The sequence below is a fragment of the Macaca thibetana genome, chromosome 6, assembly GCF_024542745.1.
Source record: "Macaca thibetana thibetana isolate TM-01 chromosome 6, ASM2454274v1, whole genome shotgun sequence".
Taxonomy (NCBI): Eukaryota; Metazoa; Chordata; class Mammalia; order Primates; family Cercopithecidae; genus Macaca; species Macaca thibetana.
In genome coordinates, this window is record NC_065583.1 from 9,838,963 (window position 1) to 9,854,648 (window position 15,686).

A 15,686-nucleotide genomic window follows, 5' to 3' on the forward strand; every position below is an offset into this window, starting at 1 on the left:
AGGAGTTCCATGAACTTTTCCCTGTATAGTTTTTTCTTTTTTAATAGATGAAAATTGCATGTGTCTCCACATTTTTTTTGAGACAGGGCTGGCAGTTTGAGGTAGTTTAAGTTGACGAGATTCTTAGCTTAAGAGCATCCTTTATCAAAGTATTATGTCTTTACTGCATGGCTTCCTTTGCAGGATAAGCAGGTGATGGTGGGAGGAAAGGCTTTGCATCCTTTGGATGTTTGTAAAAATTCTTTTCTTGCAGGATCCTAGAATACTTCCTCCTGGGATTCTAGGATCCCTCCTACCCACATACACATACAACCTCTTGTAATGTGGGCATCCCATACCACAGGGATACATTTGATGCAATAGATGAGCCTACAGTAACACATCATTATCACCCGAAGTTCATGGCTTATATTAGGATTTATTCTTGGTGTTCTACATTCTTTGGGTTTGGACAGATACGATAACATGTATCCATCATTGCAGTATCATACAGAATAGTTTAACTGCCCTAAGAATTCTGTGTGCGCTTCCTGTCCATCTTTCCTGACATTCACTAGTTGTTTTAATGTCTCCATAGTTTTGCCTTTCCCAGAATGTCATCTAGTTGGATCACACGGTGTGTAGACTTTTCAGATTGACGTCTTTCACTTAGTAATAGGTGTTTAAGTTGCCACCAGGTTTTTTGATGGCTGGATGCCTCATTTCATTGGATGACATTCAATTGTCTGGATGGTACCACACTTTTTTTTTTTTTTTTTTTTGAGAGAAGGTCTTGCTTTGTTTCCCAGGCTGGAGTGCAATGGTATGATTGTGGCTCACTGAAGCCTCAACCTCGTGGGCTTAAGCAATCCTCCCACCTCAGCCTCACAAGTAGCTGGAACAACGGGTGCATTCCACCTTGCCTGACTAAATTTTTTTTTTTTTTTTTTTTTTGTAGAGGCAGAGTCTCCCTATGTTGTTCAGGCTGATCTCAAGTCCTGGGCTCAAAAGATTCTCCTGCATTGGCCTCCCAAAGTGCTAGGATTACATGCATGAGCCACTGTGCCTGGCCCTACCAGAGTTTATTTATTCACCTATTGAAGAACATTTTGGTTGCTTCCAAGTTTTAGCAGTTATGTATAACTGCTGCTATAAACAGCCATGTGCAGATTTTTCTGTGGATATTAGTTTTCACTTCATTTGGACAAGTAAAAAAGAACATGAATATTGGATTGTTGGGCAAGAGTATATATAGTTTTGTAAGGAACTGCCAAATTGTCTTCCAAAGTGACTGCACCAGAGTAGGGTGACTTATAGTAAAAAATGTGTTGTACTTTGGTGATGGGCACCCTAAATACCTTGACTTCATCCCTACATATTATATACATGTAACAGAATTTCACATGTACCCCATAAATTTGTACAAATTAAAAAAAACAAAGTGGTCTTACTATTTGATATTTCTACCAGCAATGAATGAGAGTTCCTGTAGCTGCACGTCTTCTCCACCATTTGATGGTGTTTGCATTTTGGATTTTGGCCATGCTGATAGATGTGTTGTGGTATTTTGTTTTAATTTGTATTTACCTGTTGACTTAGGAAGAGGTGCTCCGTATTCCATGTTTATTTGTCATCTGTATATCTTTTCTGGTGAAGTGACAGTTAAGGTTTTTGGCCCATTTTAAAAACTGTGTTGTTTACTTTTTTCTTGTTAAGTTTGAAGAATTGTTTCTAGGCTAGGCATGGTGGCTCGTGCCTATAATCCCAGCACCTTGGGAGGCTGAGGCGGATGGATTACTTGAGCCCAGAAGTTCGAGACCAGCCTGGGCAACGTGACAAGACCTCATCTCTACAAAATATACAAAAATTAGCCGCGTATGATGGGGCACCCCTGTGGTCCCAGCTGTTTGGGAGGCTGAGGTGGGAGGATCACTTGAGCCTGGGAGGTTGAGGCTGCAGTGAGTGGTGATTGCATCACTGCATTGCAGTGTGGGTGACAGAGTGAGACCCTGAGAGAGAGAGAGAGAGAGAAATTGTTTCTATAATTTGGGTAACAACAGTCATTTGTCATATATGTTTTTTGCAAATATTTTCTCTGAGTTTGTGGCATATTTTTTCAATTCTCTTGACAGTGTCTCTCAGAGATTTTTAATTTTAATGAAGTCCAGCTTAATAATTCTTCATGGATTGTGCCTTTGATGTGTCTAAGAAAGTCATCAACAAACCTAAGATCATCTAGATTTTCTCCTATGTTAGCTTTTAGGATTTTTATAGTTTTCCATTTTCCATTTAGGCTTGTAATCTGTTTTCAGTTAATTTTTCTGAAATGTGTAAGCTGGGTGTCTAGATTCATTTTTTTGCTTATAGATGTCCATTTGTTGACGAGACTCTTCTTTGTAATGACTTTGCTTCACAGTCAAAGATGAGTTGACTGTATTTATGTGGGTCTATTATCTGGGCCCTTAATTCTATCACATTGACCTAGCTCTGTATTCTGTTGACAGTACCACACTTTCACTTTCGTGAATACTGTAGTTTTATAGTGCCTTTTGAAGTCAGGCAGTATCATTCCTTGAACTTTGTTCTCCTTCAATTGTGTTTGTTATTTTTATTTATTTATTTTTAATTATTATTATTATTTTTTAGCCTTTCCATGTAAACCTTAGAGTCATTTCAATATCCACAAAGTAACTTCCTGGATTTTGATAGAGATTGTATTGAATCTCTAGATCCGGTTGGGAAGAACTGATGTCTTGACCATATTGAATCTTCCTTTCCATGAACATGGATTATGTCTTCATTAATTTAGTTCTTTGATTTTCTTCATCAAGGTCTTCTAGTTTTCCTTACAGATTCTTGTGTATATTGTTAGATTTATACCTAATTATATCTATAGGTGTTTATGTAGATGGTAATATGTTTTTAATTTCACATTTCATTTGTTCATTGCTGGTATACAGGAAAGTGATTGACTTTTTGTATATAAACATGTGTATACTGCAGATCTGCCATAATCACTTATGAGTTCCAGGGGCTGTTTTGTTAATTCTTTCAGTTTTTCTGCATAGACAATCATGTCACCTGTGAACCAAAACAGTTTTATTTCTTTCTTCTCAATCTGTATATTTTTTATTTCCTTTCCCTGTCTTATTGCATTAGCTAGAACTTCTAAGATGATGTTGAAAAACAGTGTTGAGAGGGAACATTCTTTGTTCCTGATTTTAGTGGGAAGGTGTCAACTTTTTCACCAATACATATGATGTTAGCTGTAGGTTTTTTGCAGGTGTTCTTTATCACGTTGAGGAAATTCTCCTCTGTTTGCCTTTTGTTTGTACACTCTTTTCTCCTAAAAACTGATCTTTTGAAGACTGCCTTTTTACATCTTACATCCTCTATCTGTAATCAACTCTGAACTAGCAGGATACTTTTTAAGTATTTTCACACTTAATGTGATTTTATGTCAATCTTTTATCTGCTGCTTGTTTCCTTCTTTTTTCTTCTGCTGCTTGTTTCTTCTTTTTTTCCTGAACTGCCCTTGATCTTCATGAAGATTTGTGGCTGGAGCATAAGGATGTACTAGGATTTAATTTTCTACTTAGGTTCTGTGCCTTTTAGTTATTCTGAGAGCTTGAGCTTTATGTAGCTGCATTTTTTTGTCAGTCTTTGTGTCCTGTGAATTCACTAATATCTTATCACTTTTATTTTGTAGATTCAGCAGGATTTTCTAGTTAGACAGTCATACCATCTACATTCTTTTTGTTATTTATGTTTTTATTTCTTTTTCTTGCCCTGTTGCATTGACTATAGTGAAACTTGTGGTTTTCAATTTCAAATTCACAAATTTTTAATTTTTAAAATTACTGATTGATTTATTATTTTTTTTGAGACAGGGTCTCACTCTGTCACCCAGGCTGGAGTGCAGTGGTGCGATCTCGGCTCACTGTAACTTCCACCTTGGGGGTTCAAGTGATTCTTGTGCCTCAGCCTCCCAAGTAGCTGGATTTAGAGGTGTGTGCCACCACGCTGGCTCATTGTTTTATATTTTTAGTAGAGACGGGGTTTTACCATGTTGCCAGGCTGGTCTTGAAGTCCTGATCTCAAATGATCCACCTGCCTCGGCATCCTAAAGTACTGGGATTACAGACGTGAGCCACTGTGCCCAGCCTATTTTTTATTTTTTTAGATGGAGTCTTGCTCTGTCACCCAGGCTGGAGTGCAGTGGCACGACCTCAGCTCACTGCAGCCTCCATCTCCCAGGTTCAAGCGATTCTCCTGCCTCTGCTTCCCAAGTAGCTGGGATTTCAGGCACATGCCACTATGCCCAGCTAATTTTCGTATTTTTAGTAGAGACGGGGGTTGACTGTGTTGGTCAGTCTGGTCTTGAACTCCTGACCTCAAGTGATTCGCCTGCCTTGGCCTCCCAAAGTGCTGGGTGTGAGCCACTGTGCCCGGCTCAAATTCACAAATTTGAATTCACACTAGAAGTGTGAATGGATGTTCTAGCTTTGTCCTTCAGGACAATGGGAAAAGGTTCCATCTTTAAACATTAAGTATGATGTTTCATTATATGACCTTTATCATATTGGGGAAGTTATCTGAGTTTTTAATCATGAATAGATGTTGAATATTGTCAAATGCTTGAAATGCACCTATTGTAATCTTCATTCTGTCCCATTGGTCTATACATATGTCTTTATGCTAGTTCCACAGTTTTGGTTATGATAGCTTTGTAGTAAGTTTTGAAACCAGCTTTTCAAAGCTGATTGAAGTCCAGTTTCATTCTTGTGTATCAGGATTATTTTGTCTGTTCTGAGTCCCTTGAGATTGCTAATGAATTTTATGGTTGATTTTGCTACTTATGCAAAAAACATCGTTGAGATTTTTGTAGGGATTGCATTAAATCTGTAGATAGTTTTGGGTGGTACGAGCATCTTAATATTAAGTCTTGCAATCCATGAACACGAATTGTCTTTTCTTTGTGTCTGATTTTTTCTGCAATAGTTTATACTTTTCAGTTAGTCATATTTTCTAGAAATTTAAAGAGAAGAAATTAATGTGTATGCAGACCCAAGTTTTCTTTTCTTTTTGTCTGAAGAACTTTAACATTTCTTCTAGTGAAGGGTTGAGAACTAGATCAGAGTCCTGGAAGCCAAGTGAATGAAGTATATCAAGAAGATGGAAGTGCTCAACCTTGCTGAAAGGTGAAGAAATAGGAGGAATGAGAGTTGACCCTTAGATTTAGTAACTTGTAATGTGAAGTCTTTTCTGATGAAAACAAATGATTATTAGTCAAGGAATTCGCAAAGGAAATTCTCTTCAGTCATCCACTTATTATGAAATACACATCCTTTTGGATCTCATGGATTTCTAAATTTGACCAAGAGGTAATTGTCAAAGTAGGCATGAAGGTTCATTGCAGTGTTGTGTTTAATAGTAAAAAATGTAATGTTTGTTACTACTTGTATTGAGTAAGGAAATTATGGGATGAAGTGAACTGTAGCCCTTAAAAATGAAAATGTAGAACTACAATAATGTGGAAAGATGTTCATGACACATGGAAAAACCAGTTACCGAAGAGCATGTTTTTAACAGTTTTCACTTACATATATGCAGTTTTCAGTCTGTGTACCAAAATGGTCCAGTGGTTATCCTTAGGTGGCAGTATTTTGGTTGATTTTTCCTTTTTAAAAAAACTTCATTTGTATATTTTCTTTTGTGATGTGCCTGTGCAAGTCCTTTGCTCATTTTAAAATTTAGTATGTGTGTGATTGTGATTTTTCCTTGATTTGAAGTGAGTTAAAAAAAATTCTATGTGTATTGCCACTCTTTTCTTGCTCTGTGGGTTGCCTTTTTTCTTTTACATCTAATTCCTTTGAAAGAATTAAGGTGTATTGTATATTTTGTATGTCGCAAAACTCATCCACATATGTAGTCCAGCGATGCATCATCACCATAAATCAATTTTAAAACATTTTCAATCTCTGAATGTTTTTAATGAACAGAAATTATTTTAATATACTCTGATTTATTACATTGTTCTTTGTGGTTAGCAGTTGTATATTGTTTAAAAAAGTTTTGCCTATTCCCAGGTCATGAAGATGTCCTATGGCTTCTTCTAAAAGCTTTACTGCTTTGTCTTTTACACAGATCTTCAGGCTATCTAGAATGGATTTTTTGGGTGTTTCTTTGTATGCATGTGAGAGGGTAGGGCCCAAAATATGTTAGGAATATCTAGTTGATAGAGTCTTTTATTTAAAAGACCATTCTTTTACCACTGCACTGAAATGTGCCACCTTGGTATTTAATCAGGTGAACTTATATGTGTGGATTTGTGTTTGAATGCTGTTTTGTTCCATTAATCAATTTGTCCACCTTTATGTCTGTATAACACTGTTTTAGTTACAGTAGCTGTATAATAGATCTTGATGTCTCATAGTATAAATTTTCTAGCTTCATTTTTCCAGATTGACTTGGTTCTTCTTGGCCCTTGATATTTCCATATAAATTTTAAAATCAGCTCTATTTTAGGGCGGGGAGATGGGGGACACAGTGGGGGAGGACAAGCCTGCTGAGATTTTGATTGGTATTGTTTTGAATTAATCGTCTCTTAATCTTTAAGGTAAGCTTTTGGCAGGTTTAGTTTTATTTTCTCAGTTTTCATTAAAATATTACGATCTGTCAAGTGGTAGCTACTATTATATTTCATTGCTTTATAGTTTCTTAGGTAGGTTTTATGTTTGAATCTTGGATGAATCTGCTAAGTTACACATACAGAAAATGATTTGTGATATGATATTGTATTTCTCTGGCTTTGGCTGATATTATTGATAGATGCTTTCATGTTTCTTTTTAAATGATTTATAGTAGAAGCAAGAATAAAAGTATTTTTCCAGTTTTATTATTTTTTCCCCCCTTCTGAGCAGTGTTGTGTTGTAGGTGCTTTGCATAGGTTATTTTTATTCCTGCAACATAGGCAGTATTATCCCTATTTTATAAAAAGAGGGACCTGAACCCAAGAGAGTGGTCCAGTAACTTACCCCGAGTCACAGTTTGTAATTGGTAGGGCCTGGGATTTGTGTTGGGGATGGCTGGCTTAAGGGCCTCTTTACACTTCAGCTGACTGACTTCCTCAGTGGTGCCATTCTTCATGACTAAGTATCTTTTGGCTGTTTTTCTGTTACTGCTTCTAAAGCACTTTCTTTTCTGGCTTCTTTAGTGAATGTAAAAAGCTTTGGTTTTAAAGCCATCTTCAAAGTGTGAAGCACAAGGAGCTTGTATGAGCACGCTCTGCCCTTGTCTGCTTTCTCTGGGAGACTCTAGCAGACTCGTATGTATCCTTCTTTTAGATCTTTTTAAGCACTCAGATAATAAATAAATTTTCTTCTTTTATATAGTTAGCTGAATACTTTGGGGGAGGTAAGGATGACTGCCCCTCTGAAAGTAGACTTTGTTTCTTACCACTTTTTGTGAGGACCAGAATGGCACTGCATGTTTTTCTTCGCTTCTATTTTGAATTCTTGCTTGTTGTAGACAGTTTTGGAAAATGTGGGAAAGGAGTAAGTAGAAACCAAATTACCGCTTTTTCACTATGTTAAGTAATAGGAAGATTTTGGTAACTGTAGCTAATGCTTATCAGTAAATATTTATTATACTTCTGTACTTAGGTAGCATACTGGGAATTATTCTAAGTGCTAAGGATACAGACTGAATAAAAACAACCAAATATCTCTGCCCTGTGGAGGTTAAATTTGACTAAAGGAGCCTCTGTTAGTCTGTTCTGACACTGCTATAAAGAAATACGTGAGACTGGGTAATTTCTAAGGAAAAGACGTTTAGACGTTTAACTGGCTCATGGTTCTGCAGGCTATATAGGAAGCATGGCGGCGTCTGCTTGGTTTCAGTTATGGCAGAAGGCGAAGGGGAAGTGGGCACTTCATGTGGCCAGAGCAGGAGGAAGAGAGAGAGTGGTGAGGTGCTACTTTTAAGCAATCAGATCTCATGAGAACTCACTCACTCATGCCATGACAGCACCAAGGGGGATAGTGTTAAACCATGAGAAACCGCTCCCATGATTCAATCATCTCCCACCAGGCCTCACCTTCAACATTGGGGATTACAGTTTGACAAGAGGTTGGGGTGGGGACACAGATCCAAACTGTGTCAGAGCCCTGCTTGCGTGCCAGGATTATCTCTTAAAATTTTCTCACTCACTCTGCCAGGGAGGCCCTGTTTTCACCTTAGTTTTATGGATGAGGATGTAGGCACAGAGAGGTCAAGTGGAATGCAGCACTGCTGGGCCTTTCAGTAAGAGTTTGTTTCCCCAGACCACAGCATATATATCTGGGGTCTTGGTGTGAATCTTTTACTTACTTTTTAAAGTTTAACTTCAAAAATCACTTTTTCTTGCTCTTAAAAAGATATATGTCTACTTTAAGGAAAATTTAGGTAGGATAAGTAAGCAAAAATCAAATAAAAATTACAGAGATAATATTGTAAGCACATAGTTGCTTTTGTAAATAAATAATAAAATAAATTTTATTTGTAAAGATGAGATTGTACGGATATATTTTGACTTGCTTTTTTCCCACTTGAAATAGTTTAAACCTTTTCCCCTATCATTGTTCTTCTAAAATAGTGTTTCCCTGACTTTGGGCAGTTGAGTACAAGCCTCACAAATTTTGACATGTCTGCATACCATTTGTTATTTTCCGTTCTGACCATGTTGTAAAAATCTGTTTTTTAAGTAAATCAGAAGAGGGAACTGTAATCACTACTTGACTGGAAAATCAGTGGTGCTTACTGGCATAGATTAGTGTAAAAGTAAATACCATTAAAAACCCCAACGTGGGCAACATACTGAGATCTTGTCTCCATAAAAGAAAAACAAAACAATTAGCCAGGCACAGTGCAGGCACCTGTGGTCCCAGCTACTTGGGAGGCTAAGGCTGGAAGATTGCTTAAGCTCAGGAGACCGAGGCTGTAGTGAACCGTGATCGTGCCACTGCACTATAGCCTAAGTGACAAGACTTTGTCTCAAAAAAACAAAACAAAACGACAAACCAAAAACCCATATGACATTTTAGCCAGATATTGTTTTTTTGTTTGTTTTTTACAGAAAATTGAACAGTAAGCCCGCTCTTTTTGTTAAAAACAGGTAATGGCAGATATTAGAGAGATGTGAAAGTATCTTTTGATGAAATTAGAATTGAAAGCAAACTGAAAAGCTAGTAGCTTTTGCAGCATGGGATTTATTATACTCTACTAACCTTTACCAGGGTTTTCCAGGGGTTTTCAAAGTAAGAAATGAAATTTATATTTATACCTAGTGTGTGTGTGGTAATTTTTATGTATATGCATATATGCATGTGATACAGGATTTTTTCAGTGCTGCTTCGCCAGCTGGAGACCTTTGCAGCTGGCAGTGCACCTGCCCGGGCCTCGCTCTGCCCCGGGCTTGCTGTTGGAGGTACCCTGCCCACTTGGCAGGTGGGCTGCTCTTGGCGCCCTGGCGCTGATCCTGTGCTCAGTCTGTGCCGGGGCCAGGTGTGCTGCAACCTGCTTCTGCCTTGGGCACTGGCCTCTAGACAAGGGGGAATGTGGTGGCACTTGAAAATTTTGGAGACACCAGCAACTACGTGACCCCAAAGGAGGTATTACAGCATGTCACAACTCTGGCCCAGGGAGCGGCGAGGTCTGGGGCCCCAGAAGGGTTGTAGCTCTTCTCTCCTTCCTGCAGCACTACCAACCAGCGGGGGTGGGGGATGGGACATATTTCAGCCCATTTGTGTTACAGCTTATTTAATCCTGTCGTCCTGCTCTGGCCTGTGGCTCCTGGGCTGGCCTGGCCCCGTGGCTGCTTCCTGTCATGCGGGGCTGCTGCCTGGCACCGGCAGAGGGCAGAGGGCTATAGTATTACGCGTTTTTCCTACTCATGTTCGGAAGATCCTGAGTTCTTGTCCCGCATCCAAGAAGAATGAGGTTATGCTCACAATCGGAGGGTGAGCAGGGCGGAAAGTTTTATTGAGCGACGAAGCAGTTCTCAGCAGAGAGGGCACTCAAAATGGGCAGTCCACTACCCGAAGTCGGGTAGTCCCCCAGTGTGGCTGAGTTCAGGGTTTTTAATAGTCACAGAATGGGAGAGGTGTGGGCAGTAGGTAGCATTGGAAAAGGCAACGTTTGATTAAAAAGCATTATCCAGAAACAACCAATTGGGAAAGAGCTGGCAAACAGGAATAGAAATTCTCACTCTGGGTCGTGGGCTTCATCCATAACCAGCAGCCTTGTCTTCAGGCTTCAGGCTGTTTTTAGCTTGAAGGTGGGGTTTTGGCCGGGTGCAGTGGCTCGTTCCTGTAATCCCAGCACTTTGGAGGCAGACGAGGGCGGATCACGAGGTCAGGAGTTCAAGACCAGCCTGGCCAACATGGTGAAACTCCATCTCTACTAAAAATACAAAAATTAGTTGGGCATGGTGTGGTGGGCGTCTGTAATCCCAGCTACTCGGGAGGCTGAGGTAGGAATTGCTTGAACCCGGTAGGCAGAGGTTGCAGTGAGCCAAGATCATGCCACAACACTCCAGCTTGGGCGACGGAGCAAGGCTCTGTCTCAAAAAAAAAAAAAGGTAGGGTTTCACCACGGACCCGCCCCGTCTCCCTAGGATTTTGTCTGCCTCCTGCTGCTGTCACGTGTGTATGTGTTATGTCTATATATTCAGGAAAATTGCCGCCATTTTTAATTGTAAGATTGATTATAAGAAACATCTCTATTTCAGAGATGTTAAAATGTGAAAAAAACATGTCTTAGAATTAATGAAGTAGAGGATATTATATGTGCTCTATTCTATTTCAGTTTTTTTAAAAATGCTGGTTATCTCTTAAGTTGATATTTTAAACTATAATGGATTGTAATCTCCAATTGGAAAAACATGGACTTAAAATTTAAAAATAAGAATCTTAATTTCTGCTTTACTTAAAAATCAGTAAAGATGAATTTTAAATGAAATGTACAAAGTAAAATAAAACCTCTAGGTGTGGAAGAATATCTTTATGACGTTAGGAGAAAAAAGATTTCTTGAGTAAGATGACAGAAAGCATAAATAATAAAGGAAGCAATTGACAAATTAAACTTCTTTAAAATTTATTACTTCTGTTTATCAAAAGACACCATTAAGAGAATGAAAAGCCACAGATTGGGAGAAGACCTTTGTAATAATGTATTTGAGAAAGAGTTCATTCTAGAATATACATAGAATTTCTAGAAATCAGTAAGAAAAAGTCTAACTAAAAATTGGTTAAAAGCTTTGTTATCCAGTCTGGGTGTGGTGACTCAGCCTGTAATCCCAGCACTTTGGGAGGCTGAGGTGGGCAGATCATTTGAGGCCAGGAGTTCGGGACCAGCCTGGCTAACATGACAAAACCCCATTTCTACTAAAAATACAAAATTAGCCAGGCATGGTGGTGCATGCCTGTAGTCCCAGCTACTTGGGAGGCTGAGGCATGAGTATTGCTTGACCCATGGAGGCAGAGGTTGCAGTGAGCCGGGATTGTGCTGCTGCATTCCAGCCTGGGCAACAGAGTGAGACTGTCTCTCTCTCACACACACACACGCGCACACACACACGCACATGCACACACACGATTGGTGATGACAAAAAGGAAGAAAAACATTCTTCTACATTCATTCTTTCAGATTTTTTTAGTATCCGTTCTTGTCATGTAATGTCAACAATGAAATACTTGTTAGAAATTTGAGTGGATAGATTAATTAGAAGAGACCTTACTGTGCTATAATAATATAACAGAAATTTCATATAACAGAAATTTCAACCAAACTCCCATTTAATAACAAATTCATACATAGCTGATTTAGAATTTATTAGTGGTTTACATTTTTATCAGTTGGCAGAAAGAAAATAACTGATATATTCCTATATTTTAGCGTTTGTCCAGAGGGAGGAGATTTCCAGTCAAGCTGTTTGGTGATGATTGCGTTAATGTATATGCACATATGGCCTTCTTCCTTCTGAATTGCTATGTTTGTTTGAGAGATAGGAACTGCTATTTTAGACAAACTTTTTCAAAATGAATGCTTCTGGCTTTCTAGTGATTTTAATTCCCAGCAATGTGTTGGCAAGATTTAGGTTTTAGGGGCCCAGGTATAGGTAACAAGAACAATGAAAAGGTATTTGGTTTGCCTTTGCCAGTCATTGTTCTATGTATTTATCTTTGGAATTTACAGTGAGTAGTAATTGGCGGAATATGTTTAGATTTTTCTACTTGGTGTAATCTTAAATATGTAATAATCTCTTCCTGATTTCTAACTATATTTGGGATTTTTTTTCTGTGACCTATATCAGTTTTTACAAAAAGGTCCATGGAAAATTGAGAATAATATGTAATCTCTTACTGGATAGAAAGTTTGAGATATATCTAGTAAATCAAGCCCGTCCCTCCTTCCCTCCCTCCCTCCCTTGTTTGTTTGTTTCTTTCTTTTTGGTCTCCTTCATCTGTCAAAGCTGGAAAGGTATTTAAAAAATAAAATTTCCAACTTTTCTCCTTTATGTACTGTTGCTTGGTGTGGTGACTTACCTGTAATCCCGGTGACTTGGGAAGCTGAGACAGGAGGATCACTTGAGCCTGGGAGTTTGAGATCAGCTTGGGCAACATAGCAAGACCGTGTCTCTAAAAAATTTTAAAAAATTAGTTGGGGGTGTTGTGGTGTGAGCCTGTAGTCCTAGCTACTCAGGAGGCTGAGTTGTGAGGATTGCTTGAGCCCGGGAGTTCGAGATTGTAGTGAGCTATGATCATGCCTCTGTACTTCAGCCTGGGTAACAAAATGGAACCCTGACTCTTAAGACGCACTCTTCTTTTTGAATTTTGCTTTTCAGAGATTTAAAACGTAAATATTGCTCTCCTTGCAATAAAAACCCTTGCTGTCCTTTTAATTTGAATTTTTTTGCTATGTTTTTGCTCATTTCTTTTAGCCTTTTTTGTACGAATTTGTTATTATGCTTACCTTTGTGTGTAGGGGGTCTCCTCAGTTCAGCTTTGTTTTATTAAAACATTCTGGTTGCAGTCTATTAAATTGATTTCATGGGCCAAAACCAGCAGTTGGAAAACACCTAAGATACATTTTTTTCTGTGTGGGAAAGTACATTGATTTCTGAGTAGAACAGGCTTAGGTCTGAATCCTGTGTCTCTCATTTACTAGCTATATGACTCTTAACTGTTAGTTACTTAATGCAGAATTTGCAGCATTTTTAAAGCAGGAAATGGATTCCTCATATAATTCTCAAAGTACGGAATTTTCCAGTTGAAATATATTCTGTGTGTGTTCATGGCCCCTACTGGCAAACATATATCACTGCTAAGAGCCTGTTGTACCTATACACAAACTAAATGAAAATGAAGGCTAGGTCATTGGAACCAGCCTACCACTTCCATTGATTGGTATGCAAGAGAGAAAGGGGAATGTGCAGAAGAGATTCTAGAATTATTGAAATGCTATGAAGAAAGAATGAATTCTAGGTGGTAGCTGAGATTCCATAGCAAATGCGGTATTGCTGTACTAAATTACCCAGTTGATGAAAACATCTTGACAAGTTTTCAAGTCACACTATTGTGTGATTTTTTGTTTGTTTGTTTTGGAATGATGATGCAGTGGGGTACACTTTCTCAGATTTTGTTTGGTTTTATATAGAATTCAGTTTCAGATATGTAATTTACATCTGGGCTACCTAGAATGCATTCGTTTGACAGGGTGAAGACTTTTTGCATTGGGGTTGCCATGTTCGTGAAAATGCACAGATAAAAAGGAAAGTTACTTTTGCTAACCTGTTTATCATATTAAAAAAACACACCATATATATTTTCAGTTATTTTTTATTTTGTTTATTATTATTATTGCTTTTTTATAGAGATGAAGTTTGCTCTGTTGCCTGGGCTGGAGTGCATTGGCATGATCTTAGCTTATTGAAGCCTCAGACTTCTGAGATCCTCTCACCTTAGCCTCCTGAGTAGTTAGGAGGCTTGGCAGTACCTGGAGACATGGGGTGGGGACTGACTTCCCATCTCTCTTCCACTTAATTCCTCATTCCTTTCCATGCTCCACCTTTCATGTTTCCAGCCATTCGTTGTCCTTACCACTCTTAGAACCCAGACATTGTGGCCTTGCAAGACGGCTTTGTAACTACCAAACTCAGGGGATGCTGTACTGAGTCACTGCTCCCCCTTTCTTTATTCCCCTGAGGAAACCTGCTCGCTTTAGTAACCCTTAGGTCCCTTCAAGATAGCAGTAAAAAGATTACATGGAGAGACCTTCATAAATAGTACCTTTGTTTCCTTGTTCTTCATCCCATTCAGGATTACTTATTGCTTTCACCACTCCAGTCCTGTTTTGGACTCTTGGACACACTGAGTTCCTCTCTACCTCATGGTTGATTTTTTAGATAGAGCCCCACCCTCCTGTCCCTCTCCCTCATTGTGGACCTTGGTGCTATGGGGTTTATAAGATTTTACTGAGAAAGCCAAGTTTTCCCCATAGGCAGCCATCCGGAGCCATCCTGTCAAAATCTCTGAAATTAGAAAAGCATAAGAAGATAACACAGGGGAAAAGTAGCATCTTCAAATCGGAGAGTGAAGTAATGTTTTTTGGAATACCCATTATGCATTAAGCATTGTGTAGGGTAGTCTCCATCCCCACAACAACTCTGTGTGTTTGTATTTGTTCCCAGGGTAAAAGATCTTGCTCAAGCTCACACACACACATTGAGTGAGTGACCAAATCAGGAATCCAACTTCTCTTTGACTTCAAAGCCTTTGACTTTCCTACTCTGTCATACTGCATCCCTGCTCAGAGCCAGTTTTGTGACCTGTAGAGCGGCTAGTGTTCAGTGGTGATTCTTATGTCATTACCTACATTGGTATTTTCAAATGGATTGTTTGGAAATACTGTATAAACAGTACAAACATTTTAGGACTTGAAGAACATAAAGGAAAAATAGGGAAAATTTGAGACAGGCTTATTCCCTAAAGACAGCAAACAGGATCTCGTAAACACTGATAACTTAAATAGATCTGTAATAACCTTTTGAATAATACTATGAGACAAATGTTGTTTAAATTTTATACCCCAATATTATAATTTTAGGTTTTGGAAGGAATCTTAGAGAGACTGCTATCCATAAATGAGTTGTCTTTTCAGAGCACAACTAGCCCACTTCCCCTTCTCATTAAGTTTCCATTTAGCCATTAGGTGGGAGCTTCAAAAGGGAAAATCCAATCATGTATAATCTCTAGTTAATGGGCATCTATTGAGCGACTGGGTCACCAGAAAGAATAATTACACAGTACCTCTTTGTGCAGTAAACACAAAAATCAAAAGCTAATGCATTCCCAAGGCAAGCCAGATTGTTACTGGCTAACAGCATCCTCCTCTTCAGGGAGAAGGTTGGGGCACCCACCGTGCTTGCTAGGGGAGATTGCAAAGCCATTCCAGAAAAACAAGGCTATCAGGGGAGGAAGGACGAAGGCAGGGGGGCTTCCAAGGCTTTGCTACTTCTAATTGCGGATTCCCTGGGGTGCATTACTGAATAGCAGATCTTCTAGTAAATGTTTTGTGCAATCATCGGAAACTTCATGGGTCTTTGGAATTTCTTGCCACAAGTGCAAAAACAGTGATGACTGAGGTTGAGCTTCACCCTCACTCCCACA

The 15,686-nt window shown here is 38.8% G+C and overlaps 1 protein-coding gene across 2 annotated transcripts in view; it reads left to right on the forward strand.

Annotated features, from left to right (window-relative positions):
• Window positions 1-15,686, forward strand: part of FBXW11 (F-box and WD repeat domain containing 11) — a 183,971-nt gene that overhangs the window by 117,245 nt on the left and 51,040 nt on the right. The window lies entirely within an intron of this gene.